We start from the raw sequence: 26,751 nt of genomic DNA, 5'->3' as shown, positions 1-26,751 counted from the left end.
TCTGATAATTGAACTGGATGACTCTGATTATGAGGACCTCATGAATTTATCAACATACTCATATGAAGAAAGCAAATATCAACACGGGTGGACCTGTGATGTTCTTCCTACCACTGAAAAGGATTGTGAGATGTCACAACACGAGGAAAGCCTACAAGAGAGTATAGTCTAGTAGTGAATCGTAAAATTAATACACAAATGAGAATACTGAGAGACTGAAAAGCCTTGTTAGAAGTAGAATACATCCCCACAATCTCAAAACTAATGGTAGTAGTGGGAAATTGGATGAGCAAGCTCGTGAAGAACTCTCACAATGGGTAGAGAGAAGTAAACTGGATCCATTTGCACCCTGGAAGGACCCATTGCCCTCGAGGGCTCTTGAAGAAAGACTGATTTAGCAGCTCAACCAGATCAAAGAGTGAACTCACAGAAACTTAACAGTTTGAAGTCTCACAGTAGACATGCCGAAAGAACTAAATTGAATTCAACCATATTCACAGGGAAGGAAGGTTCCTCTTTTAAGACTCTTGAAGACGGATTGATACACCTGGTGATTAAGCAACAAGAATAAGAACAAGACTAGAAAACAAAGAAGGCGTACCATGCAAGTACCAAGAGACAACCAATTTGCAAGTTAAAAAACAACCCAGTTGGATTGTTCCTACAAAGGGTGTTGCACATCAAATGTGAATTGACGCTAAATAGGGCCAATGTCTTGAGACTCTTCCATTCTATTCCCTCCCTAAAATCAATAAAATCAGATGAAATTTTACTGATTGAGTTTCCTGACACCGCCTGGTCAAGGTACTTATCAACCTTTCCTCAGACAAATTAAACAATTTGTTGATAAAGTAGGCTGAGAGATTACTACAGATGGGATTATCGTTGACGCAACAGATAAATGCCTCTGAACAAGTGGCACAGAGGCATGTACCAGATAACTGCAAAAAACACTCTCATGTGTTTAACATAAAGTCATCCAGGAAGGACACAACAAAACTACCAGTAGTAATAAGTGATCGACAAAATCTGCCCTACAAACAAGAGGACGAGGATCTGAGCATAATGATTAAAGGTTTTAATCAAAAGAAACTAGTGGACACTCAGACATGAAGAAGAAGATTTGAGCTGGATTGCGGGGGTTAAGCAACTACACAGCATAAGCAATAGCACCAAAAGCTTAAAGATGTGCCATCTGCCTCATTCTTGACTTTGGGAAGCTGGAATACCAGAGGGTATCGGCACCTATTTAGGAAAGGGGACATTGAATTTGACCAGTATGACATGGTGCTTCTACAAGAAACATGGCTGATGGAAGCACCAGTCTTGGATGGGTTTTTGCTGTACCTTAATCCACCATATAAGGGCCCCAAAGAAAGACCAATGGCGGGCCTACTTACGGCAATACAACGGTTTAGGTCGATTTGACCGAAAACAAATGGTCGAAGCGACCAAATGTTCTAAAAATGCTACCACCAAAGGATCGAACACCAAAAGTTCAATCCTTTGGTGGTAGCATTGGAAAAAAAACGGGGGCTGCGGGGGTATCCCCCGCTCACTATACTTTATGGTATAGTGAGCGGGGGTGTGGGAGACACCCCTGCAGCCGTCCGTGGTCAAAAAAAAAAAAATGAAACGGGGGCTGCGGGGGTGTCCCCCACTTTGCCCTGCTCACTATACTTTATGGTATAGTGAGAGGGGGGTGTGGGGGACACCCCTGCAGCCCCCGTTTCATTTTTTTTTCATTTTTTTAAATTTATTTTTACCACAGACGGCTGCAGGGGTGTCCCCCGCTTTGCCCCGGTCACTATACTTTATGGTATAGTGAGCGGGGGCTGCGGGGGACACCCCTGCAGCCTTCCGTGTTAAAAAAAAAAAGGACCCTGCAGTGCTGGTTCCCTTTCACATAAGTGAAAGGGAACTGGCGCTGCAGGAACCCAGCGTGAAGACAAGGTAAGTGGGGTTTGTTTATGTTGGTGGTGTGGGTGGGGGTGTGCTGAGGGTGTGGGTGGGGGATTGTTATGGGTGTGTGGGGGTGTGTGTGTGTGTGTGTGTGTGTGTGTGTGTGTGTGTGTGTGTGTGTGTGTGTGTGTGTGTGTGTGTGTGTGTTTTTTTCAAATTATCGGGCCTGTTTTCGGTCATTTCATTTTTGATAATTTGACATTCGGTCAAATCACTTGGATTCAATAAAACACATTAGTGGCATGAAAGTAGTAAAAATCATGCCCCCCACTGATCCAGGCATTGTTGCTCCAATTAAACAACGCACAAGATCAGCTGCTGCAAACCATTTGACTTTAAATTTGTATTGGAATCCAGCCTCGAACATGGCACAAAAGTTTGAACAACAAGTGTTACAACTTATTGATGATATCATGGAACATTGGGACAACCTGGAATGTATAGTGTGTGTAGATCTTAACTTACAATGTGTTGAGGCTGTGGGGGAATTAATAGCTACCCTCCCTTTGCACGCTACTCCAATAGTAACCAAAAGCTTAAGGTGGAGAGAAGAACTTGCGGCACGCAACATTCAATTGATAAATGGCCAACTACAAAGGGATATACCGCCAGCGCCAACCTGGAAGAGGGGTAGGGAGGAAAAGATCTTGGATTACTTCATTGCCTCAGGAAGACTATTCAACATACTAGAGTAGTTGGAGGTTGTGAAAACTATAGCGAGCAACCATACTATCCTTACAGTGACTCTTCCCCACTGGTCACACCTCAGCTTCTCCAAATCATCTCACAAGATCGAAATAAACTCTGGAGGTAGTAGGCTAAGAATAGTCTCAGCAAATATAAGTAGCATGACTAAGGCGTTGAGGGAAAAGATTAGCTGTTGAACAAGATCTTCAACACAGCAAACAAAATGAATACTCTTCTGTCCTATTGGCATTTGCAGAAAGAAATCCTGGGGGTTTTAATACAACATGTGTCAAGCGACACAGTAATGACTCTGAGGTTGCAACCAGGAAAAAACTGCTCCAAAAGGAAGTGAGAGAATTGGTGAAAATTAATTCAATAAATGCAAGGTTGAAAATAAAGAAACTTAAATAGAAATTTGAAAACTGGGTTAAGTCGCATAAAAAACTATTGCTACAACAAGACTCAGAAAACATGTTAAAGATGATCGCAGTCAAGAACACAGCGGAAATATGGAAGACATTTAATTTTTGAGTCGTCCACAGGAATCATCTCTTGTTAATGCAGTAGCAGCAGAAGATTGGGCCATTCATTTCAAAGGTTTATTTAAAAGCTCTGGTAATATGAAAACACTGATAACACTGAATGCCTCAGACCATTGGGTCTTCAATACGGACACCAAGGACATTCTATCTTTGATCCACCAGGCCAGCAATTCAAGGTCTGCAGGTCCTGACGCTGTAACCAACCAAATGATGAAAAACAACCCTGAAGAGTGGGCGATGTTTACTGGGGAGTTATTCTCACATATAAAAGCCACAAAGAGGAGCCCCAAGACATGGACTCACTCAATTATAGTGCCAAATTTTAAGACGGGCGATAGGTCTGATCCAAACAACTACAGACCTATCGCCCTACTGGACCTAATGGGAAATCATTTTGCAGTGGTTGTTTTGAAAGAACATGAAGAGCATGGCCTGTGAACATTGTGACATCTGGCAAACAGGTTTTGTCAGAGGCATAGGTACGTCCCTCAATCTGTTTCTGATAAACGTCTTAAAAATGAGGATGAAGTCAAAGGAAAAAATTCAACTCTTCCTTGCATCAATCAACCTCGCCCAAGCATTCGATCTAGTAGATAGAGGTAAACTGTGGAGGAACATTATTAGCTGGAAATGTCTATATAACATCTTGGAACCCATCCAGGCACTACACAGGGGAACATAAGTCTTTGTTAGATTGAATGCCAGGGGAAATCAGACAGAACCAATTCATACTGAGAACAGATTAAAGTAGGGATGCAGGTTAGCCCCTGCGATATTCAGCCTATTGACCTCTGATATTGGTATGGCATTTGCAGACATAAGGTGTTTCCCACCAAGGCTGATGGGCGAGGACATAAACTGTCTCCTATACACAGATGACCTCATACTTATGGACTAGACCCAGATAGTGTTACAACGACAACTAATTACAACGACAACTAACTGCTCTTGAAGGTTGCATTGAGACTAATGCTTTCAAAATGAATGTAAAAAAAGGGTCTTGACGAAGGAAAAGTGGGAAAAATCCCTGGTATACCAGGTATATGAAAGGGAAAAAAATACTTGAGGTCGCCTCATTGAAATACTTGGGTGTGGACATAGGTAACAGAGAGATGGACAGTCATTACGAAAGCACATTGCGGAACAGGGTAAAAACCCTGACAGCACAGGCAAGTCTGATCTCAGTAAAATATTGTAAATTCACACTAAAACCAGTAGTTGATTTCTACACTAAAAAGGTGACCCCGATCTTGATTTACAGTGTGGAAGCAATGCTGGCTTTACCCTGTTTTGGAGAAGGGCACTGGCCCTCCCAAATGAAATCTCAGTTCAGGCAATCATTGAACTGGGGTTAAACGCACTCTACATTGTGGCTGTCTGGAAATCCCTGGCATTATTTAGCAAGTGCTTGTCAGCTCAAGGCGAAGGAGGGATGATGGTCCTGAGAAGTGCTTTGGAGGCAAAAACAGAGCCCTTTCTAGACATCTGGAGGAGATCTGCATTTCGCATCTGACAAGTGTCAACACCTTGGACGATTTCATAAAAAATCAAAATTTAGTCAAGATAAAGTTGCTGGATTTGGGTTGGATTCTTTCAATGAAGGCGAAAGATGGCTGTAAACTGGATGGCAGGGTGATACCAGAAACCAGAGCTAGGGGTACTCTTCCCCTTTACCTGGTAACATTTCCAGACCTTCTAGCTCGCCGCCAGTTTATGCTACTTTGATTGAATTTGTACCCGACAAGGGAAATCTTAGAAGTGAGAAATCCAAGAGGGGAGAGACATTTCTCATGTAACTCGGAAAGGGAAACACTCCATCATTTGGTCCTTAGTTGCTCAGCACTTAAGGACTTGAGAATGCCATTTTTCAGAAAATTTGTGGAGGACCTGTGCACACTAGATTTGGAAGATTGGTGGACAATACTGATTTTAGGAGAAAAAGTGTCTCTGACTTTGGCTCTTTTGGCATTTTTCCATGTTATGTTGGAAGAGCGCCAAAAGGATGTTGGTGCTAGAGTCTAAGCCAGGTCCACTAATTAATTAGTAAAATCAGTGAACTAAGGACGGATCTAGGAAGCTGAGGCTGATATATTCACCCTGTAAATGACAGGTGTCATTTAACCTCATCCCTAAATGTATTTAGAAAAGTATTGAGGCTAACTCAGTGAAACGCCTGAACAATTTTTTATTTTCTTTCTTATTTTTTTCTTCACTTCAATTTTGTGGCCTTCAAAATGTTTATACTTTTGTATTACTGTTTTATTGGTTGTCAAAGGTTATCTGTATGATGCATGTAAACATAATAAGAAAAGGTTTGACTTCAAACCATATACTTAATAAAAAATAATGTTCTCCTCTGCATTCTGTCACTCAGATCAAACTTAGGAGACAAACCTGCACAATGTGTGATTCATCAAAAATATTTTCAAATGCATTCTGTCGCTCAGATCAAACTTCGGAGACACACCTGCACAATGCGTCCTTCATCAAAAATATGTTCAAATGCCTCCCTTTCTACCTCTGTGCCAATCCTGTTTATTCCATTTTGTCACATTTTCTGAGGACCAAACTTCATGGGCATGAAGCTTTGCCTCAAGGTAATTTGACAATTCAGAAAACTCAGTCTAAATCTGGGACATGGCGGCACTATTGCAAAGAGCCTATACCAAGAGTCAACGGAGCAGACAGTACTGTGCTACTTCACAGCACTAATTCAAATAATGAGTGCAAGGCCACAGCCAGATAGTATTGTGAAGTTTCCTGGACAAAGTACAAAATCTCTAAGAGATTTATTTGGGGTTATATTTAGTATTTTGTGGTATTGTGTAGTATTTTACTATGGTGGTATGCATATAGTATTTTGCTATTGTGGTATATTTATAGTGGTGAGACTAATTTAAGAATACTGCCTAAAAAATATTTCAGCAGGGTCACTAACAGTAAACAAATACTGGACTTAATACACTCTGAATAAATGGCTCATGTTCTTCTGTGATGTTTTATGGACAACATCACTTTGATGCCCTTTTGGCTGTGTTTTGCAATAAATATATATAAAGCATGCAAACGAAATACTAAACATTCATTCAGCATCTCTTTTTTACTGTGACTAACTTTGCTTTGAGATTTCTTATCACAAGTTCTAACCCCCTATGCACACTAAACTAATGAGATTGAAATGCAGAAAAATACAATGAGACAAAATTACCTTTTCAAATGTATGTATTTTATCATAAGTTACACAGAGTGACACGTGCACCCATATTGTAATTCACAACATAAGCAAAGTTTTTCCTGCTATGGATTTCAATGCTCTATCTGCATTAATCTACAAAGTTCTACCAAATCAACCTTGACCCTGCAACAAAAGTTGTCCAGATAAATACACTTTGACTTGCAGCAAAACCTAGAGAAATACAAACACAGTTTTACATGCACGTTTAACTTCTCATTGTTAATGCAGCACCTACAAATGAACTGAATTATCTAATCTGTGCTACATAGTATCATTCACTTCACACACACCTCAATTAATCTCATAATTACCTGGGTTAAGCTGTCGATATACCCAGACTCAGCTTGGCAGTGACCAGGGTCATTCACAGCTACGGTCCCTTGAGACTTTGCAGGTCTTCTAAAGATTGCCAACCCAGGAGAGAGACAGCCTCAGCCCCTGCCCAGCAAACAGTCAGCCCAGGAGCTGGTCTTCTGCTCCCTCCGTCAGTGAATGCAAGAATGCCTCACATTCTCTGTCTCAATTTCCTTTCATAAAACCCCATGTCACTCAAAAGCACCTCCCTTTGACAAGAACATCCCACTAAAACAACACATGATTTCCTCTGTGCCTTTCTCATTGTGCTAACTGCTTTGCTGAAGAGAAAATTATGCATCATTCTTGCGCTTCCTGCTCCAATACAATGTGATGTCTTTAGGGATGGATATTCACATTCCTCAGCTTACAACACAGATTCACTCGCAAGTTTAAATCATTTCTCTTTTCCATTTCCAGACCATCATGCATTTCGCTCAATCTGAATTCACCTTATGTCATGGACTAATTTACACTAAATGTTATTATGGAAATCAGTTACATGTTAAATGGGGTTGGGTTAATTAATATTTTAGTTTCATGTTAGTATTATTGTCTTTTTAGTGCAATTTAGCACATTAAAACAGCATCATGGATCAAAATTATCATTTTCTAGCATGTACGATGTGCATTGGCATCTATTTAAATTCCGCCTGAGACTCATACTCTTGAGTCCATCTATTAGTCTCACACCCTTGGCCCTAGTTAAAGTTCAAACTCTTGCTAAAGTGTGAATGATGAAATGCAGAGTCTAGATGTTGAAATGCTGAGCCTAATGATGAAATGCAGAGCCTACATTCTTCCCACAATTCTCTTCTGGCATCTCCTTCCTACCACACTAAACTGTGTCAACTGTGCCTGCTGCAGAAAGCAGAGAGAAGATTCAACCTCAGAATCCTCCCGTCCCCTGCAAACTATCAGAAGTTGGTAAAACCAATTACTCAAATATTTAGACAAAGTCTATACATGATATAATGTGCATATAAAGAGGAATTACATAACACAAAAGTTAGTGAAAAAATAAACGTTTGTATATTTTTTTAGTTTCACAGGTACACAATGTACAGAAAATATACAAATGGAAGCAAACAAGGTAGTCTGTTTTCTGTGGCGAAGCGTTTCGACGAATTGATAGTCTTCTTCAAAGACCTGTACGGACTGTTGGAGGAGAAGTGGACAACAGAAACGCATTAAACTTAAGCCGTTGAGAGTAGAAAAGTAGTTCTCAGTACGGCATGATTGCATATCAAGTTCATTGTTAGAATACAGCACATACTTATTTCATGTAAAACTGTTTAACAATCAAATGAATAAAAGGAAAATGTATAGCTCTGTTGTTGCGGCTGAAAATGTCATCAACCCATGATGAGTATACATTAACAGTGAGTATGGATATGTGCATATTTATAAACAGCAGTCGACAAATACAGAAAAAGGATAAGGGTGAGAATGGGACTAGTTATGTATATAACTGCACGAAACGTAATGGTGAGTGTTACATCTGAAAAATAAGTCTATCATGTTAAGGTCATGATGTATAAACCCGGTATCCACAGTCAGAAGAAAGGGGGAATGATGATGAAGAGGATATTACCTAGTGTTCAGTGAGAGCTGGAGGATCTAAGTCACCAAACATTGGGGCCCATTTTTCGAGTGTGGACATTCCACAGGTAATCTATCCACGCCTCCAAACAACATCGTGAACAGATTCTCCTGATTGTTTGTGCTCTGCAATAAACATCATACAAATGTTTGACACCAAAAGAACTCTTAGCATTAAAAGGTAGTTAAGAGGGAGAGGAGGGAAGCGGAGCAGCCGAAAGAGGTACAACGCTAATTCGTATGAAATAATGAAAAAGATAGAATTTATGATAGCACACAAAGTTGACAATGTTAAGATATACTGTGTTCTCACCTATAGACATACGATTCGTAAGCAATCCTATGGATTTGTACTGATGCGGCATGCGGACAAACCCATAAATAACCTTCAGAGCTGCAAGAACAGAAGTGAGGAAAACCTGGGTCACAGGGTGAAAAAATGTGTTTTCTAATGTCCATTCATTGGAGCGACTATATATTCACTAACCAGAAATTCAATAATAAGTGTAGATGTAGACGTACCTATGGCCGTAGTAGATGGGTCCAACAAGACTACGGTGGCTGTTGGCGAGATCCGCTTACAGTTGCTGCTGTATCTTAACATATACTATACGAAGGACATGGAGTATGGGCTGTCAGAAACTGCGAGGGAAGTATAGAGTATGCATCAAATTATGATACTTTTGAGAGGGTTCCTGCTTGTGAGACGCTTAACAGGGCCACCTACCTTGCAGTAAAATGAGCGCGGTAAAAGTCCCAACTCGAACTTAATGACGTTGGCGTCCGTATCCATGGAAACGCCATATGCCATGTTGAATAGGCTTATATAGGGATAATGTAGACTATTGAATATGGACTCATCAAGATTAGATGAAAGGAGAAGCCTATTTTAGAGAGGACTCGTAAGGTGGCCAATGCAATATGTAGAATGGCAAGATAGTAAAATGAAGTTCCGCTGAGATAGACATGATAGATGAAAGGGTTGGGGAGGCAAATAAAATGAGTGGTTCATTAGTTATAAGGACTAAAAAAAAGTATTCATAGTACAATAAAATAAGATAACGTATCGACCAGAGATTAAGTGTGGGTATACAAGATTTGTGCAAAGTTAGGATCGACAATGTAGTAAATGGACATGTTTTAGAGTATACTCAAGTGGAAATGAACGAATCAGTATTGAAGACCGGATCATATCTAGGTTGATATTGGATCATGTTGAGCACCGGGAAAATAAATTGCATGGAAAATAGTAAATGCCACGGGTTACACCATGATGACACACATGTATAGAATGCATACGTCAATTAATAGACATAAATAGTTGAATTCATTGGAAAACACATATTATACATCAGTTGTGTGAACAAAGTGCATCATAATTTGTTACATGTATGTACAAAATAAGACAACATTCACAGTACAATGTGATAAATGTCTAGCAGATAAGTGAATTCCCTGTCACAGCCAGTAGTAAATATTAGAAGACAAAGTGGTGCAGATATCCTAGCCCAGTGTCATATAGTGACAACTCAGTGTGATATATTTACAAAGTCAGGGCGTGTATGGACATATCCAGTGTTAACATAAGTGGGGCACAAGATCTCAAAAGGAGAACAGCGAATCCCCAAATGAGGCAGCAAGAGGGAGGGACTTCATAGGTAGCAGTTTATGGAGCACTCTTCGTTAAGTCCTCTCGGTTGACAGTGTCCAGCATATGTATCCTGTAGAGTTCTCTTTTTAGGAGGAGGGACTGATAATCATTTCCACTATGGGGGCGTTTAACGACCTCAAGGATCTGGAATTTAAGCTGTGCAATTGTGTGCTTATGAGAGGCAAAGTGTCTAGCCACTGGTGAGCATTGGTTGTTACAGCGAATATTTGATTTGTGTTGGTCCATCTTACTTTTGCAGGCCTTAAAGTCTGTTCCACATAAGCTTTCCCACAAGGGCATTTAATCATGTAAACTACTCCTGACGTGATGCAGGTAGAGTAGTCTCTGAGCTTGATTTTTTTACCAGTGTGTGGGTCAGCAACTGTAGAGCCCTTGATGATAGTATTACAATGTGTGCACCCTAAGCACGGAAAGGTGCCCATCTTTTTTGTTGCTAGAAATTGCTGTTCCTTTGGAGGTTTCTCTGTCCTGCCGAGTTTGTCCCTGATATTTTTACCCCTCTTAAAGCACATCATCAGGGCTTTTGGGAATAATCCTGAAAGTACAGGGTCATAGTGAAGGATATTCCAATGTTTTATAATGCTTTTACTAATTTGGAGGCTTTGTCGAGTAAACCTGAAGACGAACAAGAGTGGTGTGTCCTTTACATGTGTCTTGGGTCTTAATAACTCTGTTCTTGTCACATTGAGGGATTTTGTTTTAGCCCCTTGAAGGATGTTGCCTTAATACCCCCTTTGCTTGAATTTCTCAATAAGAGTAGCACACTCAGTGTCCAGGCCTTCAGGTGCAGAGACAATCCTCTTCAAACTTAAAATCTGACTGTACGGTAAACTTTGTAGCATGGCTCTAGGATGAAAACTATAGCGATGAAGCAGATTGTTCACATCCAGAAAATGTAATGAGGGGCTGCCTTCCTCCATGGTGAATTTAATTCTTGGATGTATGGCATTTAGATACCCGGATAATGATGTTAGATCTTCGCGTGTCCCACACCATACTCCAAAAATATCATCAATGAACCATTTCCACATGAGTATATTAGATGACCAAAGAGGATGATCCATTACATGGTCACTTTTGAATGTAAACATAAAAGTATTGGCATAGACTGGGGCCATTGAGGATCCCATAGAGGTACCAGAGATTTTCAAGAAGTATTTCCCTTGAAAGCAAAAGTAACTGTTGCAGAGTATTAGGTTGAGTAACTCCAAAACAATTTGGGCATTACCTCTAAGGCTGGGTGTGTTAAGGATAAGCCATTCAACTGCTTTAAGTCCTTCATTATGGGGAATGGAGGTGTATAAACTACACACATCAAGAATACAAAATATACAGTCTGAGCTTAATACTGTAAATTATTTCAAGGGATTAAGGGAATCTATGGTGTCTTTTAGCTATGTTGTAGTTACCTTGATGAGTAGTTGAAGTAGTCTGTCTATAAAGACTGCCAATGGGTCAAAAATGCTTTCAGTCCCAGTGACTATAGGTCTCAATGGGGGATTTTTACTATCCTTATGAATCTTAGGCAAGCCGTAGAATACGGGAGTGATGGGATGTTTGGCTGAATAAGAATTCATAGGTTCTGATGCTAATCCATTCATTTTCTTTAGCTTTCTTAAGTGTCTTATTGATAAGGGTTCTGATCTCTGCAAGAGGGTCCCTATCAAGTATGATGGACGTGTTCTCATCATCAAGTAGATCTAAACATTTTCCTGTATAGAAGGATGTATCCATTACCACAATGGCACCACCCTTGTCTGCTGGCTTAATTGTTAAAGCCTCATCCTTTGCCAAATTCTCAATATGTCCCAGCTGGCAGTTTTTTTATGTTAAGTGGTGTGTTTCTCTGATAATGAATCCTGTTTAAGTCAGCAAAAATACTTTTCTCAAAAGATTAAGGACCAAATTCTGGATTTGAGGGTCAAAGACACTTTTGGGATGTCTAGTGTGTCGTCAATAGGAGCCTGAGATTCCATCACAGGTTGTGAGTCAACAAATATTTTGGGCCTCATTACACGGATGGCGGTAAGGGTTTACTGGTACCGGTAAGGGTACCAGTGCTGGTAAACCCTTATCACCTTACTACGAGGTCCCTTTGTGTGACCCTACCTTAACGGCAGGTTTTACCAGCCGTTAAGGATGGACCTGCAAAGGAACCTAGGAGGTAATTACGGTACCGCAATTTGCAGTACCGTAATTACCACCTTCCCCATTCCCATTGAGCCCTATGGGGGCAAAAATGGGAATGGCAAAGTGCCATGTTGAATGGGGAATTACCGCCTTCACACACCTTGGAATACGGTGGTAATTCCGACATTCACCATGGTGGACTCAGTAAAATACCGGTGACAACCATGGTTACCGCCGTCCGTGTAATGAGGCCCTTTGAGTCTAATCTTTCTCAGGAGGATAGCCCTCTGTTAAGCATGTTCAATTGACCACTGGTCAGTGTCTTATTGCAGATGTTAACCACCATATTTTCTGCATTTACTGGTTCCTTCTTTTTATTTGTTTTTTGCCTCTCCTGGCTTTTCTGTTGTGCCTAAAAAAACACCTGTATTGCCAGATTCACAGCTATGTCCAAGTGTTTGATCCCTAGGTGGGATGGACTCCTCAATCTCATAAGGTTCATTCGGCTGTTGAGGTGCTGGTTTCTGTATTGGTAAACCAATACCGCTATCGCTAATATTGCCTGAGTTAGAAGAACTAGTTTGTTGTGGTCTACACCGGTTAAGATTTCTCTGAGGGTAATATTCTTGCCAATTGTAGAAAATATTGTTTAATCTCAGATTTGTAGTTTGATAGTTTAGAATGAATTTCTTCAAGCAAATCAGAGAGTTCTTGTGTTGATTTACATTTGGATAATTGATTTCTCAAAGTTGAGATATCTATGTCAATACTGTTAAGTGACTTAGAAAGATCTTTATGGTGAGCAAAATAAGGTCTAATGAACACTTATTGAGGATTTGGTCCCATCTGGCTACAAAGGCTTTGTTGTCGCTGCAAAGTTTGGGTCTTAAATATACTCTGAGTCCTCTGTGTATTTTCTGTGACTTGTAATATTCTACTAGTGTACTGACATTAAGTTTCTGAAAGATCTCTCATCTTATATGATTTTCTAATCTCTGTATAAGCGTATCAGGGTTGTCTTGGTTCTGAAGAGATTTGTCAGTGTTTTTGATAAGAGACAAGATTCGGTGTGCTTCCTCTGCACTAAAGGCTAGAGTGGTGGCGTTTTTGTCTGTTATTTCATTAATTCTTGAAAATTACATCCTTTACGGATGGAAGTAAGTAATGGGTGCTACCACTTGTGTGTGCCACACTAGAGAGCTAGTGAACAAAAGCGTTACCTGCCTACTCTTACCACATAAGTGCTTAATCTCCTGAAGGCTTCATTCCTGGGCACCTGATGTTCCAGTTTGGCTATCCCTTCTGTCTCTCTGACTGAAGGTAGTTCATGGATCACCTCCAAACCTCCTATAATACTCATGTCACTTCATTTCTTCTTCATGATCTGTCTCTCCTTCAGACCTTACCTCACCCATCTTACTAATGTGTTCTACCTCTTCATTCCTCTTGGGCCTAATTAGCTCCTCCTGCATCCCCTGTTGTCTTCTACTCTCTTAATGTTTTTTTCCAGCTCCTGCCAATTTCTTTCTACCAATGTAGTCGCCACCTTCACCTCATCTATCTGTCTCTTTAGCTCTCGGCAATTCAATACCTCCTCCTGTCTTCTCACCTCTTTATTGTTCCCAACTCACCCTTCATCTTAATCTTTCCCCCTTGATTATCATCACCACCTCCACCTGATTGAATGCCACCATCTCCCACAGTTCACTAACTTTCTACAATGTCACCATCTCATCCTTGAGCTCCTTTGCCATCATCACTTTTCTTGTTCTTCGCCATTGCCACTTCTCAACTACAGCTCACCAGCCACTGACTCCTTCACCACTCTCCAGTCACCAGCATCTTCCAAACAGGGGCCTCCTGATCCTGCAATTCACATTGCTAGACTGCTCTGGAGCCTTTTATCATTGGCTTCTCCTCCTCCCCTGGTAGGCCTGGGGGCCTGTACCTATGGCTGATAATTCTCTGAGGATTCAAATGAATAAACCTCTATGTGTACACCTTGGTTGGCCTTTGGTTTAAAGGCCTAGGCCAAGTCTATAGATGGCCCTTTCACTGACAGTACCGGGTATCTAATGGGTATTGTCGTGGTAGCACAAAAACCATGTAAGCTTTGGAGCTACTCTTTTTAACTTGGCATGACGTCCTTTGGGAAATTAGATAAACCATATTCTTGGCAGGAGAGACTCTCTCAGGGGAGCATAGTTACTGTAGGTGTGCTTCAGGAAGTATTGTATTCACAGTCGTTCGGAGTTCACAGGCATTCCTGCAAGTCCTGGTAAAATGTTTTCTTTGACATATTTACCAAAAATGCAAAATGATCTAAATGCTCATCATTTTTGACACCTGCATGGAGAGCTTTTCCATTAAATAGAAATCTGGCCTTTCGGTATCATTCATTTAGTACTGCCCAGGGTGTGCTTTGGGCTTTGCCAATTGATTACTATCTAGGGATGTTTAGTGACTTTCATAAAGGAGTAGAGCTTCCAGACATACTCTGCATTATTGAACGGGTGACTTGGGGATGGTCTGGCCTGAAGAGATGGCCTAAGAATCACTACTGAGGTTATTTCCAGCCATGCAATGGTGACCCAGGTGGGATGACTCATAGATCCTTCCCATACCACATACACTTACTGTGCCTAGGTTCCAGCCCTAAGAGTCCCCACCTTGCTGATCCTCAGGACCAGGCTGAGCCCTTTTACATAGTGCATACACTGCCTTGGCATTTTCCTCCTACATGTATATGTGCCTAGTTTGTCCTTGCCATTCTTCATTGTCTACAGACTACAAGTAGGCCCAACATTGCATTGACAATCTCGTCTGCTTACAAACAGACGTGGTTTTCCATTATTTAGTGTTTCCCACCTGCAAAATGCACATGTTACAACTGCTTTGGCATTATCCTCCACCTAAAATACCCATGTCTGATCCTCCTTGTATTTGGTGACATCCCCACGAACAAAAAGGACATAAGTCAATATTGATGTAGTCCTTTATTCAGCCTACCCGAGGCACATGTGCTTCAAACTACCTTGGCAGCCTCACACCTATATAGTGCATGTGTTCCTGACAAAGTCTTGTCCTTCTCGACCTACAAAAGCACATGTACCTAACACTGCCTTGGCATCTCCTCTGCTTAAAAAAGGTAGATGTTCCTATCACTCATTTGGTGTTCTATGCTTACTAAACATATGGGTGTTTAACAGTGCTTTGGCTTTCTCCTATGCCTACCAAATGCACATATGTCTAACCCTGGTTTGGCATTCTGCCTACAAAATGCATATGCGCCTAATATTACATTGATGTTCCCTCACCCAAAAATCCTGTATTTGTTTCTTACTATATTTGGACTTCTTCCCTTCCTACAAAAAGCATATGTGTTTGCATATTTGTCCTTTCCTGCCAACACAATTCTCATGTTTCTAACAATACCATGGCATTCTCCACCACTACAAAATGTTGATGTGCCTAACAGTGCCGTGGCCTTCTCCCTTGCCTACAAAATGCATGTGTTCATAACACTGCTTTGTCCTTCTCAGCTGCCAACAAAAAGCTCATGTGCCAAACACTGTCTTGGCATTCCCCTCCACCTATAAAACACACATGTGTTTCTACCTGTTTTGGAACTCTGCCCGCCTAAAGAAAGAGTTTGCTGCTGCAATCTGTAGGTGATCTGCAGGATCAGGTTTAAATTCCAACAAGCCAACTCAGCCTTTCTTCCTTGAGAGATCGATAACTGAGTACCAACTTTGGTTGGGTGGTATTATATGTATATATGTGAAGTGCATAAGCATAAGCGTTATATAAATAACACAGCATTATCTTGGACCTCACCCATTCATGGAATTCTGCTCCGCCTACAAAGTTCATGTGTGATTCTCCCTTTACATGGTGTTCACCATACCTGCAAAATACAGGAGAGCCCAACACTGGTTTTGTCTTCCCTGCCATCCATGAAATGAATGTGTGTCTATCACTAGCATGTCATTCCCCTCCTTCTACAAAACACTGGCATATTCCTCCCTGGTCTGGTATTCTCCCCACATACAAAATGCATGTGTACTTAATGCTGCTTTAGTGTTTGCCTTTCCCTATACAGGAAACATGGTTCTCCCTGCTTTGGCTTTCTTCCTACCTTCAAAGTGAACATATGCCTAGCACTGCTTTCACAGTCACACATGCTTACAGAATGCATGTTGCTTTGACATTATCCACTGCCTATAAAAAAATATGTGAAGATCTCCTTGCTTTGGCATTCTCCTCACCTAAAAAAGGCAAATGTGCCTACAATTGTCTTGTCCCTCTCCGTACCCTGAAAAATGCATTTGTCATTCTCATTGCGTGGCAATTCCTATTCCACAAAATGCAGGTGTTCCAAACACTGCCTTTGTTTTCTCCTCCCCTTACAAAATGCACGTGTGATTCTTCTTGCTTTGCAATTCTCCCCACCTACAAACTGCACATGTGCCTAACACTGCCTTGTCCATCTCCTTCCCCAGAAAAATGCATATTTCATTCTCCTTGCTTGGCATTAATCTCCTAAAAAAGCAGGTGTTCTAAACACTGCCTTTGTGTTCTCCTCCCCTACAAAATGCACATGTGATTTATTTTATTGCTTTATTGTATTGCTTATAGCGTGAACCTAGTTCAAAAGCAGCAGAGCACTTTACAACAGATACGTGCCAGAATTGGGCTTGGCATTTCATATAGTAAAGCAGTACTGTTGGTGGAGGGTTAGTCAGAGTTTTTAGTGTTTTGTGGAACTGGAGGATGGTAGGGGCATTTCTAGCCTCTATACCAGACTTGAGTTCCAAGTGTAGTGGCAGTGGCAGGACAACAGCTGGCAAGTCTTCTCTTTGCAGGCTAGCTTTGACTCCAACCTTTTCATAGTTTTGCTATGTGACCTGGAAAAAGTGTAAGAGGTCAAGAGACCTGGGAACTGCACAAGAGGTCAAGTCACCCGGGGACAGGAGTCAGAGGGAAAGGAGGTCAGGACTCTGGAGCAATGCAAATTGGACAACGAATAAGAAGAAAGGGTGGGAATGCCACCGCAAGGGGGGGTGGTTGGCTTGGGGCAAGCTGGTTATACACACCAATGGCTCAATGTTTGCTGGGCTTAAGAGGATCAGGATGGCCACACAGAGAGCAAATATCCATTTGTAAGGAGATAAGGCGGGGTCAAGTCACCTGGGGAAAGAAGTGCGAAAAAGGTAAACGCACGGAGGATAGAACTGTAAATTGACCAAGAACAGGAGGGGCAATTTAGTTAACTACGGAGGAGGAAAAGGACCGGGGTTAAAAACAACAGCATGGGAGATACATGAGCCTGGGTAAAAAACATAGGTGGAAAGAGATCCGGGCGAAGGAAAGACATAACTTAAAGGGGGGGGAACCAAGTTATGAAACTCGGCTTATTTCCCCAACCTCGGGGCCCATAGAGGAATGTGGCAGCCATCATAGAGTCATTGCGGGATTGGGGGGCAAGTAAAGCAGGGAAAACAAACAAGGATTATGTGGAGTTGGGCCTGGGGTGAACAACAGGGATAACAAATTGGATCAGAGGGCACGAAACATAGAAAATGAAGGAAAGGGCATGGGGAGGGAAGTTGGGGATGGAGGAGGTCAGACGGTCTGGGAAAATACAAAGTGGTAACTATGAGCAGATGGGGAACTAGTAGACCACCAATGAGGTTGGGGAAACCAAGTGAGGGGTGAGAGGTCAGAAGATCTGGGAAACTATGTAAGGGAGGATAAGGGGACATGAGATCAGAAACCAAGGACTTAGGTGAGACGGCCAGAAACCTCAGAAATCTAGTCGAGTGTAAGAAACTGGGAGGCTTGGGTAACTGGGTGTGGTGTAACAGGGCAGGAGCCCTGGGAGTACTGAGCAATGGCATAAGGGGTGTCAGACCTCGAAAATAAGCAAGGACGAAGAGGAGGGGATGAACTGGGATAACTCAGTAAGACTGTTAGGAGGTGGGAGATCTGAGCAACTCGCAAGGGTGTAAGAGGACGGGCGACCTGGGAAACGGAGGAAGGGGGTAAGCTAGGCAGAATTCCAGGTAACATAGGGTGGGGATACAGTAATTGTATGACCCCATGCTTTGGGTAGAATTCTGGGCATTCGTGGTACAAACGGATCACCTGTAAGTTACCTATTGCCTAATAAAGAAACTTCAGCCTTTCCTACCCACAAAAATGTTTATGTGTCTGCGGAGCCCTCCAATTGCCTCCTCCCTTTGTGCCTTATTGTGCAATCAATAATATGACACTTACTCTGATATGTGTGGCACAAGGTCCTTTAGGGGCGTGGAGTTTAGCCACCACGTATGTTGGTGTTCGGTTTGAGACTACTTGGTTGGTGATAAATGCAGTTTTGAATATGATCCAGGCAGGGAAGGGAAGCCAGTGGAGCATGCACAGTGTTGAGAGATACTGTTGTATTTGAGGGCACCTGTAATGAGGTGGGCTGCAACGTGGTGTGCAGCTTTGAGGGGGCTATGTGTGTGATTGTAAGCCCAGTTATGAGGGCATTTCCCCCACCAATGTGTGTGATAATAAGGTCTTAGACCACCACACAGAATTTGTTTGAGGGAATGAAGGGTTTGATTTTGCAGAATTTATAGATCTTTAGCAATGCCATTTGTGTCTTTTTGGCTATGTGCTTTTGGAAGGAAAGGCTACTGTCAACAATGAATCCCAAGAATTTGGCTGAGTTTCACAGCTGAGGAGTAAATCCTTCCAGTCATATGTCATCCAGCATCCAACCATTGTTGCACGATTTGTTGTTTGGTGGGATGAGGACAAATTTAGTCTTGGTCACGTTCAGTTTAAGGTAAGTTTCAAATGTTTGGATATTAGCTGAGCATTGATTGAGGCGAGAAATGTCCTGGGGCCACTTAAGGTGCAACTAAGTGTCATCAGCATACTGATGCCTGGCTATGTTGGGGTCATATAGGAGAATTCCCAAGAGTTCCATTCATAGATTGAAGATGATTTGGGAGAGCATTGAACCATGGGGGACCCCACACATGACAGGGGGTCCATTGGATCTGAGGAAGCTCATTTGTATGACCTGGTTTCTACCAGATAAGTAGGATGCACACCATTTTAGGGCAGTTCCAGAGAAGCCCATTCTGTCGGCGTGGATGGAGAGGAATATCTCGTGATCAACTGCATCAAATCCAGCTGAGAGGTCTAAGAGGACAAGGTGACACAAATCCCCAGTGCAAGTGATTCTGAGAGCATTGTCCACCACTTGGATGGTTGACGTCTCAGTGCTGCATTTGGGGCAGAAACCAGGTAATTGCAGAGGAGGTCAAGTTGGTCAATTTTGCCAAGTATTTGGGTCGTAACTACTTTCTCAAAAGCTTCCTGATGAACAGGAGGATTGTGATGGGTCTGTAGTTGACTAAGTCATATGGGACAAGCAAAGGTTTTTTGAGAAGGAGTTGTATGAGACCTGCCTTCAACATGGCTGGTAAGGCACTTTTACTGAGGGAAGCATTCACAATACTGAGGAGTGTGTTAAGTGTTGGGCCAGTGAGTTGTTTAATGCGGGAGGTTGAGAGGAAATTGTCAGTGGAATTTGTGGGTTAGAGTAAAGCAAGTGTGACTGAGAGATCTGTAGGGGATAGGAGGGTGAAGTCCGTCCAGGAAGGCAGTCCGTATGGTTAGCAGGGCTCTGTCCCGTGTTGATGCGTCAATGTGAACTCTGATTTTATCCATTTTGTTAATGAAGAAGGTGTTTTGTTGTATTACATTTCTCTTGTGAAGCCAGCATCTGGGGTACAGGTGTGTGATTGGAGCAGTGCTTGACTACTTCATACAAGGCTTTGATACTGTTAAAGGCTGTCTCAATGTTGCAAGTGTAATAAGCTGACTTATCCTAAGAGATGATGTGTCTGCGTTGGTTATGCAGGAAGTTGAGGGATACAAGAGCCTCTAGGCTGTAGTCCTTGCGCTACTGGATTTCACAGGATCTGATAGAGCATTTGTTTTCAGCGAGCTTGGGTGCATACCAGATTGCAGACACATTGACTGTTGTGCGACTGGACTTTAGTTCTTCTTTGGCATGGTGGTTAAACATCTCCAGAGGGGCTGAGGCATTCCCTGTTGTGGGGAATGTTCTGAGCATTGTCTCAAGTGTGTCTAGATTGAAACTCGTGATGGATCAACGCTCAATAACAGGGCATTTGGCCTGACTTTGTGGGGCAGCCTTGTTTCTGACATTAGAAAAGGGACTGTGGCATGGTCGGTCCAGTTAAGGGGTAAGGGTTTTGAGAATGAGAGGATATGGCAGGTGGCGAAGTCTAGGTCGAGAGTGTCACCTTTGACATGTGTGGGGGAGAGTACTAATTGTTTAAGGGCCATGGAGTTGGTCTCAGAGAATAGGGTGTCAAGTAGGTGTGTTGTTGTGGGGGCGCTATTGCGCAGTGTAATGGAGTAGATGAGTCCTTGTCGCACTTTGCTCCAGCAAGAACGCTGCAGAGCTATTCGGAGACCCCAGAACCCCATGCTATATAGTGGTGAGGGGCATCAGAGTGCTCGGGAGCAAGTTGAACCCTGCAAAAGAAGTGGAGAGTGCCTCCCCAAGAAGAAAAAATGAAAAGTTGGTGGCCATAGGAAGTGGTAAAATGGTGGCTGTGTCGAGGGCCAGGAAGCGAGACCATGATCCAAAGTATGCCCATGTGGGAGCCACATATATGAGGCTGATGTAGGGGGGAGCTGCCTGAAGTTGCAGGAAGGGTGACGAATCAGCAGTCGTGGAGGCAAAGGGGCTGGCCGGGAACCCATACAAGGTACCAGCGCCTCGGACATCCAGAAGTGAATCTGCAAGCCGGCCCAGCTGACAGTGATACAGGGGACCAGCTCAGCTCGGAGAGCGGCAGCCTAAGAAAGCTTGAAGACAGCCCGACAATCGGCTGGGGGTGCAGATAGGATTATGAATGGAGACGACATGTGCAAGTAGTGTCCCTGGCGTAAGTGGCACTGGGAGACCAGGAGGTCACAGGAGGATCCACAGGGCCATGGGGAGTGATCACTCCTCGCTGCTACTACCAATGGCAATCATTGCGTGAGGCTGGTGTCCCCCATTCCAGCTGGAACTTGCAGCATAGCCACCGACAGTGCACGCTAAAGGAGTGGAGGTGCCACTGCAACACACTGAAGCAGACAGACCAGGGGAGTATGTTTGGACCGGCAGGAGTGCAGATCACTGCCAACATCTGCCTAGGACTCCGTTGCTGGCTGGGCCCCCTTTTATCTGCCCCTGCAATGGGGAGCCCTCCAGCGCAGTTGGCAGGGAATGGTGAGGCTACCAACAAATGAGTGCGCATGGGATGGATTGCATTGTTTGAGTGTTGGACCAAATCGAAACAGGGCGGTGTAGAGTGACAAACTTGGCCCTAATTTCCCTGCAAGTTCAAACAGATAATGAGGTAATTGTCCCTGTTCAGAACCCAAGACAACAAAACCTTCTACACTCTGATGGGTAGAGGCGCCCATCCATCCCCGGAAATGTGGTACGTATCTCACCTGAGAGTTTATTGCAGAGAGCTGTAGTGCTTGTGTTCTGTGAGGAGGATATGGAGTGCCTTGCAACCCTTGTAACTTCTTCTGAGGTACTTGGGGAAGATCCAGTGTTGGCTCGGAAGGGTGGACTGGGGTGGACGGTTTCCAGCAAAACTACAGAACTGGTGATAGAACAGGGTTTCCCGTGGGGTCCAGGGATTCCACATTATCAGAAGGTGTATAGAAGCTATGGCTCAGGAGAATATTAGGAAATCCAGTTAGCATGTAAAGATGGATGCGTACAGGGTCTGCCATGTGGCGACTGTGATGAAAGGGGGAATGGCAAAACATTATCCCAGGAGGAGGGCCAGGCACTCCTTTCAGCACAGGACATCTTCTGGGAAATCCATGAATCTAAAACGGCATCGGAGCATAACCCCACATGCCATAGAGGAGGATGTGGGGTTCTTAAGGCAGGCCTTCCATAATATGTCAATAAGAATGGGGGGAGCAGAGCAGAGGATTTCCAACATAGAATACGCAATGGTCCTGGTCAAGAACAATATAGCCGAGCTCATGAGCAGAAGAAAAAGCTAGAGCAAAGGGCAGAGGGTGTAGGGGTCGGGCTCACCATAACAACATACCATAACAACATACGCATCCTAGGCATGCCTCAAAAGAGCGAGGGACCTTCCATGCAGCTATTCTTGGAGGGCTGGCTGAAGGAATGGATGGATCTGACTGGACTGACCTCAATGGAGCGGGCTTACATGGTCCACAACCCAAACAGGTTATTGCCAGCCTTCTGAACTATAGGGATCGGAACGATATCCTGCAGGCTGCCCGGAAAACCAGTCCCATCCAAGCAAATGGTGCAAAGGTGGTAATATTGCCACAATTTACAAGGGTGAGATAGTCATTTTATGTGGTCAAAAGGTGTCTCAGAATGGTGGACAATAAATACGCCATGCTCTTCCCAGCTACCCTGTGGGTGGTGGGGACAAAGTGGACAATGTTTTTTATGGACCCAACATAGTCATGGGACTGGCTAGATGGGGAGGGTCACCCATCGGAGGGACCACGCTGCAAACCTAAATACGCCCTAGTGGGTAAAGCTGCCCTCACCAGACTCGATAACTGAGGGCAGGATGTTGCGGTGTGCCGAGCTTGCTGGGTTCTATTGACTTGGAGAGGCACCGGACAATATGTTTATTTTTGCTGGTGCGAAGCAGGGTCTTGTCCTGTGACCCCCCCATGCTTGATATGCACCCATGGGGTGTTTGCACGTGGTAGTTGGTTTCCGGTTTCATTTTAAATGGGTAGGCAGATGCTTCAGGTTGGGGGGAATCATGGGTTGGGGGTGGGGAGGGAAAGTCAGTTGGGGAAGTTTAAAGGGGAGTCCCTGCAGTTTCGATGAATGCCAGCAATGACCCAGGTCTCCCCCTGGAGTATCTATCTTGAAACACATACAGATGGCTGAGGTATTGAGGGTACAAGGTCAGGGAGGGGGTTCTCCTTTTACCTGTACGTCCTGAAACATCAATGGTCTCTTGGACAAAATCAAGAGTTGGTTTCTAACTTTCTTACTGCACACAAAGCAGATGTTGTGTTACTACAAGAGACACACGTGCTTGGTTCTAAATGTACCTTTCTGGGGGGAGCGATATATGCTGTGGTTGAGCATTCCAGGTTTTCGAAGAACTCCAGAGGAGTTGCTCAGTCCATGCTGGCTTCTCATGCGGGAGAAATCACAATAGTGAGGGGGATTTCAATGACACATGGCCTCATTACGAGTCACCCGGTATGGAAATAACGGTGGCGGTAAATCCGCCGCCACCGTTGTTTCCATACTGGGTGATCTCGAGTCCTGCAGGCGGAGGTGTCATTCCCGCCAGGTCTGACCTGGCGGGTTTAACACCGCCCGCCTGCATGCGGATGTGGAAACACCGGCACCATCACAAGATGGTGCCGGTGTTTCCATGGTCCCCAATCCCATTGAGTCCTATGGGACTCAATGGGAATGGGGATTTACCGAATTCCACCTCTGGCATTCCCGGGTCACCGGGGTCGTAATGCCCCGGTAATTCCGGGAATCACGGAGGCGGAATGGTAAGACGAGTCTGGCGGTAACCTGCCGGAATTTCAGGCACGGTTACCGCCGGACTCGTAATGAGGGTTACAGTCTGTCCTGCACAGGATCGGTCCTCATATATCGGGGGATGGGGCAGAACACACACAAAACTATATACTCTCATAGATGCACTGGGGCTGCGGGACACCCAGCGGCTATACGGCGATGGGGTTCTCCTTTTATTCTAATACACATCATTCCTTCTCAAGGATCGATTATCTTCTAGTATCTGCCACAGCTGTGGGCAGGGTGACCAAGGTAGCGGTTCTGCTGCAGGGTATTTCGGACCACGCTCCTCTTATCATCACAATAGACGGGAAATGAAGCAGGCAAGACAGGGAGTGGAGGCTGAACGCGTACTACCTATGTAATCCTGAGATTGTTGAGCTATAAGCACAGGCATCGGAGGACTACTATCAGATCAATGAGGGATCAGTAGATAGCTGAACGGTGTTATGGGAGGCAAACAAAACAGTCTTGCAGGGGGAGGCAGCGGAGGTGACAGGGCACCACAGATGTACGTGGCGTCTCCAGATGGCGGAGTTGGAGGATGAGGTAGCGGAAGTGAAGGGCAGCCCATGTGGGGCACCCAACAGAGGAGAGTAAGAAGGTATTGCTCAGAACCCCTCCCCGGCTCTGCTCTTTAGTGAAATATGAGGCCAAACCAGCACACTGGGATAAAAAGGCCAGAATTGATGGGATGGTGGATAAGTGTCAGAGAATGCTGGCTTGGCTAGAAAGGAGGGACAAAGAGACACACTGGGTCAGAGAGATTTGGAAAGACATGAGACAAATTCGGACAGAGTCAGGGTAAATTGTGGATGCTTTTTGCGCAATTATATCAGACTCTGTATAGGGAGACAGATGGGAAGGGGACATTGCTGACAGAGCACTACCTGGCTGCTATAGATTTACCTAGAAAGGCAGAAGTGAAGAGTCAGTCCCTTGAGTCGGATCCCTCTGAGGAATTTCAAGCAGTGATAGGACAATTACATGCAGGGAAGACCCCAGGTCCCAATGGTTTTCCCATGGAATTATGGAAGGGAGCGGGACAAATGGTGGGGGATGTTCCTTGATAGCCTAGAGGTAGGGGAGCTACCAAAAGACCTCCACCAGGTTGCAATAGTAGTGATCCATAAGAAAGGTAGACTTCCTGACAACTGCGGCACATAAAGAGTGATATCTGTGTTGAAGCTAAAATACGAGCAAAAGTGCTGCCCAACAGGCTAGTCAGGGTCATCGGCAGGCTGATCCACAGTGATCAATGCAGCTTTTTGCCAAGGAGGGCTAATCGGATGAATCTGAGAAGAGAGCACAATGCCTTAGGCGTGGCAGCAGAGTTGGAGGGACCCCACATCCTCATCACCCAGAGAAAGCTTTTGACTCTGTACAATGGGGATTTCTTTGGACAGTGATGGATAGGATGGGGTTGGGCCCTAAATTTCAGAGTTGGGTTAAGATCCTTTATGCCAATCCCTCAGTGAGAGAAAGGGTGAGCAGAGTGCATTTAAGGGAGTTTCTGCTATAGAAAGAGACCAACCAGTGGTCAACTTTCCCTCCTTCTATTTTTATAGGCAGTATAAACCCTCGTGGCAAAGATCAGGGAAGACCCCAGGATCAGGGGTTTCAGATGGTCGGTGGACCGGGAAGACCATGTGTTCCTTTACGCAAATTCCATTTTGATCTACCTAGGCGCTCACCGGGCTTCTGGTCCATTTGAAATGAACATGATAAGAGAATTTGGGGGCTATAGCAGACTGCGCATAAGCGGGGACAAGTCAGCGCTACAGACAGTCAAGGGAGGGGTGGAGGCGGAAAGAGTGGCATTCCCCCTTACGGTGGCGTATGGGACAATCAAATATCTGGGGTCAACATTGGTACAGAAGAGCACTGTTTCCTCCAGAATAACCTTGATCCAATTTTAGTGAGGGCTAAGGCTGATGTCCAACAGTGGACTACCTTACCTGTCCAGATGCTGGGATGTGCCAACCTGTTAGAAATGCTGACGCTCTTGAGGCTGCTTCATGTTCTCCAGAACACCCAGTTAATGCTCCCCCGATGGTGTTCCGCATCAATGAGGGATTGGAGAGGGAGGTGGTGTGGGGCAGGAATGTTCCTAGAATCGCACTGTCTACGCTGGTTAGATCAGTGTGAGAGGGGGGCTGTGAACGAATGGCTTTACGAGGATGGGGGCTTCAAACATTCAGTTGGAAAGACAAATGATGCAGAACTTCCCCCTGGCATTCATGCTGTATAGGCACCAAGTAGGATCTCCCTGCTGCCGTGATGTCGGCCCGCAATCAAATCGTGGTCTGCGGCCTTAGGCAAGATGAGTTGGGGTGGGGTGGTGATGCTGGAGGCAGATATTTGGGGGTTTCGAGACCTCCCAGAGGTGGGGATATTAGGCTACCAGGCAAAATGGGGGGCATTCAGAAAATGAAACATATTGGTCCCCTTCCGACGCCTGCAAGGTTCCAATGAGCTGCGTGATAGTGATTGCTTCACATATACATGGCTGCAGCATGCAACATAGCACAAAGACAGGGAGGAATGGGACCACCGTGAGTGCTCCCCCTTGTGGGCCAACCTGCTGATGGTAAGGTGTCCACTACACTCTACCCAGTAATAAACAACTTTCCCACATTGCCCCTGACCAAGCTGAGAGACAAATGGGAGACAGACCTGGGGGGATGGAGGAGGAAGACTGGGTGATGGCCTTGGGGTCCCGCAGGGATGTGGGAGTCTCTAGTAAACTGAGGCTCATCCCATACAACATACTACATAGGACCTACTATACCAGGGCTCCTTTACATGACATGCTGAGAGCGGTCGACCCGAATTGCCTGAGGTGTGGGGCAGAGGAGGGCAACTTCCACCATACTATCTGGGATTGCCCCAGGGTTAGTGGTACTTGAGGAGC

Source organism: Ambystoma mexicanum, chromosome 5q, assembly GCF_040938575.1.
Source record: "Ambystoma mexicanum isolate Mex_15411 chromosome 5q, UKY_AmexF1_1, whole genome shotgun sequence".
Taxonomy (NCBI): Eukaryota; Metazoa; Chordata; class Amphibia; order Caudata; family Ambystomatidae; genus Ambystoma; species Ambystoma mexicanum.
This window is presented reverse-complemented; position numbering follows the sequence as displayed.